This window comes from Peromyscus maniculatus, chromosome 2 (assembly GCF_049852395.1).
Source record: "Peromyscus maniculatus bairdii isolate BWxNUB_F1_BW_parent chromosome 2, HU_Pman_BW_mat_3.1, whole genome shotgun sequence".
Taxonomy (NCBI): Eukaryota; Metazoa; Chordata; class Mammalia; order Rodentia; family Cricetidae; genus Peromyscus; species Peromyscus maniculatus.
The window spans coordinates 151,372,392-151,377,773 of NC_134853.1; positions in this window are offsets into that span (position 1 = coordinate 151,372,392).

The following is a 5,382-nucleotide window of genomic DNA, read 5'->3' on the forward strand; positions in this document are numbered from 1 at the left end:
CCAGGTCCTCTGCACGAATAGCAGTGCTCTTAATCACTCCAGCCCCCATGCATGTGTTTTATATTCATAATCATAGGATGTGCCACTTGAAATATTACATCTAATTCCTTTGAAATGATAAAAGTCTAAGGAGATTAAATATACTCTGCTTCAGAACCAGGTCATTTTTTTTAAATGTATAAATTTACTTCAATAAACTGTTAACTTGTGTATTGTGTTGTGTTTTGTTTTGACTTATTTTTATTTCATGTGCATTGGTGTTTTGCCTGCGTGTATATCTGTGTGAGGGTGTTGGGTCCCCTGGAACAGGAGTTACAGACAGCTGTGAGCTGCCATGTAGGTGCTTGGAATTGAACTGGAATTAAATACTTAGATATCTCTCCAGCCCTTGTGTACTGGTGTGTGTGTGTGTGTGTGTGTGTCGGGGGTGGGGGGGTGGAGGGTGGGGGGTGGGAGTGTTTGAGATTTGGGACAAAGTCTCACTCCACCACAATTTTCCTGCCTCAGCCTCCCCAGTGAAGGAATTACAGATGCCACCATATAGCTAATTTTACTGTCGTGTATGTGTGTGTGTGTGTGCGCATACATATGTGGAGGACAGCCCTTCAGTGTCATTCCTCCAGTGTTGACCATCTTAATTTCTCTAGTGTGTGTTTGTGTGTGTATGTTTGTGCACTCATGTGAACATGTGTGCATGTGTGTGTAAGTGTGGAGACCAGGGGTCCACATCGGGTCTCTTCTGAAGTCACTCTCCACCTATTTTTTGAGACAGGGGCCACTGCACCTGGAGCCACCCATTCAGGCTAAACTAGCTGGCCAGTGAGCCCCAGGGACCCTGTCTCCCAGCACTGAGATTACAGGTAAGTAGTCTACACCCTGCTTTTAGGTGGATGCTGGGGATCCAAGTTCAGGTCCTCACACTTGAGCAACAATTTACCAACACAGCAGACAACTCCCTAGACTCCTCTGCCTCTTTGAAATTCGTTCTGAATCAGGATTTTTCATTAATGACCTGAACTTGCCAAGTAGGCTGGGCTGTCTGTCTGGTCAGTCCCAGGGATCCGTCTGTCTCTGCCTTCCCAGCTTTGGTGTTGTAAGTATGTGCTAGTACACCGGCTCTTTGGTTTGGGTTTCTCGAGACAGGGTTCCTCGGTGGAGCCCCGCCACAGCTGGCTTTTTTTTTGGGGGGGGGGGTTGAGACAGGGTTTCTCTGTGTAGCTTTACGCCTTTCCTGGAACTCACTTGGTAGCCCAGGCTGGCCTCGAACTCACAGAGATCCGCCTGGCTCTGCCTCCTGAGTGCTGGGATTAAAGGCGTGCGCCACCACCGCCCGGCCACAGCTGACTTTTTAAACGGAGGTGCTGAGGCTCAAATTCCAATTCTCACACTTGCAAGGCAAATACTTCACCAACTGAAGCTTTCTCCCACCACAGCCCTAACTTCATCATTTCTTAAGAGCTTTTTAGATGCCAAGCATTGGCAACACATTTTGTGTGCACAATCAGAGATCCCCTAAGATAGCGTGTCCTCAATGAAGACCGCCAGTGGTTTCACAAAGTACATTCGCTGACTTGAGGTTGCAATCGAAACCTTACACTGGAGGAACCGTGGGCTCTCACCAGACACCAGATGAGGGAAAGTTATTTATGTTTTGGGGGAAAAGAAACAGTCGTGGGCTTCACCTCTTTGTTCTGCCTTGGTTTCTGTAGTACTGTGGATGAGCCCTTAGGGTGAGCCAGCCAGGTGAGCACTCTGCCGCTGAGCCATGTCTCCTGTCCAGAAGCGGCCTTTTGATTGCTTCAAAGCGCACTGGGCTGTGTAAAGGGATTATCAGCAGGCCTGAGCTATCAGGGGGGCTCAGGATCCTGTTTCCTTGGAAACTACCTTGTGAAGATAGATGTGGGATGCTGTCATTGGAAACCTTATCTGAAGCTCTGCACCTGTCTCAGACACCAGGGATGCTCCTCGGTGTTCAAATCACCCAAACCTTCCAGGTAAGAGTAAAACATTCCATTTGCACAGATATTTCAAACCACATTTCTGACAGTCTAGGACTTTGAGAGTAAGATCTCTCAGCATTAGTCCTTTGGTTAATTAACAAAAAACAAACAAACAAACAAAAACAGTCTCCCCAGCATTTCCATTAAGATATGATTTGCTTCTTTGTATAGGTGAGAGAATTGGCATGCTCTGAGATTCTGGGTCCCTGCCCAGTGTCATACAGCTGTTAAGTGGCAGCCAGAATTCATACATCCTCTGTAGCCCAGGATTACCAGTCCTGCCCAAAAGATGTGCATGCATGTGTTCTTAAACCAGCTGCAGCTCACAGCAGCAGCTTCCAGGACTAAACAGCATTTCCCCAGACTCTGTTTTATTGAACTAGAATGCAGACAGAAAGTATTCTGTTCAATGTGTCAAGAGTTGTCCACTCCTGTAAGTACCAGACAAACCGAGACAGAAGCCTCATCACCCCGGAAACTTCCAGCTTATGTTCCTTCTAACCAACTGCCCTCCGCCACCAGATGTCACTTTCTGATTTTTATAGCTTCATGTTATCATTATTGTAATACATCTGGTGGCTCCCTCCAAGCGGTTTTGTTTGTTTGTTTTTTCCTATTCTGACAATTGGTTTCTATTTTGTTTTTCTGAGACATAGTCTCTCTATGTGGCCCTGGAGCTTGCTCTGTAGACAAGGCTCAGGGATGGCTCCAAACTCACAGAGATCTGCAAGCTCCTACTGCCTAGGTGCTGAGAGTGCCACCCCAGCCTGATCCCTTCTGACAAACTTTCATGGTTATTTGTTGAGGAAAAACACTTGCGATTTTATATTTGGCTTAGTGAGCATTACTTAATATCAAAACAGTAACCAGGGCTGGAGTGGAGCTCTGCGGAGAAGCCCGGGAGGGAGAGGAAGGGAGGAGAGGAGAGGGAGCAGGCAGGAGAGCAAACTTTCAGGGAAGATAAACTATAAAATTGTGGAAAAAAGAAAAAATGTTAAGTCTGGACATGGGTGTGGTGGTGCATGACTTTAATCTCAGCACTCAGGAGGCAGATCTCTCTGAGTTCAAGGCTAGCCTGATTTACAAAGCTAGTTTCAGGACAGCTAGGGCTGTTACAGAGAAACCCTGCCTCAAACCACCCCCCCCCAAAAAAAAAAGTGAGAAAGAGAAAAAATAGACAATATTTTTTATACCCATCAAGGACTGAGACTTTCTAACATGGTTGGGGCTCCAATTGGTCCAAATGGAGAACAATTACAATTAATTATTTGGAAAATTAATTGGCTATAAAGAATTAGCTAAAATGAAAAGATATTAGCTGGAAAATAAAGTTCTGCTTTGTTAGATTTTTAATTTTTCAAGACAGGGTTTTTCTATGTAGCCCTGACTGTCCTGGAATTCTCTCTGTATACAGGCTGGCCTCAAATTTACAGAGCTCTGCCTGCCTCTGCCTCCAGAGAGCTGGGATTAAAGGTGTGCAACTGAGTCTATATAGCCCAGGGTGGTCTTGAACTCATGATCCTCCTACCTTAGCCTCCCGAGTGCTGGGATTACTAGCATGTGCCACCATACCCAGCATGACCTCACTTTTCAAGCAAGATTGAAAATATGCTGGGACTGCCCTCTAACTGCTGAGAAACAGAGAAGTCATCAATTCCAGTGATAGCTAAAAAATATAAACTACATTTCAGAACTTAATCCCACAAGCTGAGATCAGTGTGTAAGCCACCTCCAAGATGGACAATAGCAGTTCTCTTTTTAAATATTGTGTATGTGTAACCGAAGTGTATGTATGTGTACCATGTGTGGGCAGGAGCCTGCAGAAGTCAAAGAGTCTCAGATCCTCTGGAACTGTTGTTCCAGACAGTTGTTCGATGGCATGTTGGTGCTTGGAACTGAACCCATGTCCTCTAAAAGAGCAGGATTCACTTTTTAAAAATATTTTTATTGGCTGGGCAGTGTTGGCACATGCCTTTAATCCCAGCACTCAGGAGGCAGAGGTGCCCTCAGAGGTCAGACTCCCCCGGGACTGGAGGTATAGATGATTGTGAGCTACCATGTGGATGCTGGGAACCGAACCTGAGTCCTCTGGAAGAATATCCCATGCTCTTAACCATTGAGTCAACTCTCTCCACCTCAATGCTGTGGGAGGACTCTTCTATACACTGTGAATGTATGTAGCTCTCATTGTGGTTGATAATAAAAGCTGATTTGGAAAGCCAACAGAAATACAGGAAGAGGAAGGGCAGAGTTGTAGGTCACCAGCTAGACCCAGAGGAAGCAAGATAAGAATGTCGTACTGAGAAAATGGCTAAACATAGGTAAGACTTACAGGTTAATTTGAGTGTAAGAGCTAGCTAGTTAGTAATAAGCCTCTGTGTGATAATTTGGGAAGCGGCTGCTGGGTATTTGGGAGTTGCTGGCAGGATAGAAACTCCCCTCTAATTACACCTAAACCCGTGATTCTTGCTCCTGCAGTGAACATATGTGGGCCCTCCCTTCTCATGCTGGAATGTTGGTGATTTTGCCTCTGCAACCAATAGGATAGTGGAGAAAGTATGGGAATGTCTTGTCTGAAGCCAGGACATAAAACACTCTGGAGCTTTTGCCTTGCTCTTGGGTCTGTTTTAGTTTCAGAAGCTACTCCATGTGGCAGTGGTAGTCAGCACAGCTCCCATCCCACTACTTTAACATGAGTGTTTGTACAGGGGCCATGAGGGCATGTGACCTCTGGAGCAGATGAGACGGAACACAGCTACTGCCTTATCATTGTAACAGTGCTGCTTGGAGTCTTCCAGTGCTGCCTACGTCTGATTACCTCAAGGCCACCATGCCAAGGAAGGCTATGCTCTACAGAAGGGACAGAAGGGACACAAGTGACTGATAGCACTGTTCTGCTTCCACCTCGCCCAGCCCAAGTGCAGGTAAATGAGCACTGAGCAGGCTAACTCCAGGCCATGACCTCTCAATCTTCCTAGCTGAAAACCTAGATGTGGAACAGAAACCAATTCTTGTCCTTACTCTGTTGAAATTATCCAACAGGACCTGTAGGCATTTTGAAATGGTTTTGAGTCATTAAAATTTGGTCATTTATCTTATAGTAATAGTAACAAGAACCCCGTTACTGCTGACGGGTTTTAAATTCCCCATTAGTCTACAAATAGGATAAACTTAGGGTGCAAGAAGAGTATGATATGTCTACAGGTAAATCAGCAAGAAATAAACACATGGGCCAGGTGCAGCTCAGTGGGTCAGTGTGTGCACAGCCTGAGCAAGGCCCTGGGTTCCACCCCCAGAACCAGAACAGAGAAGAGCAGGGGAGGGGAGAGCAAAGGAAGGGAGAGGAGAAGGGGAGACAGAACCCAGGAACTGAATCCAAATA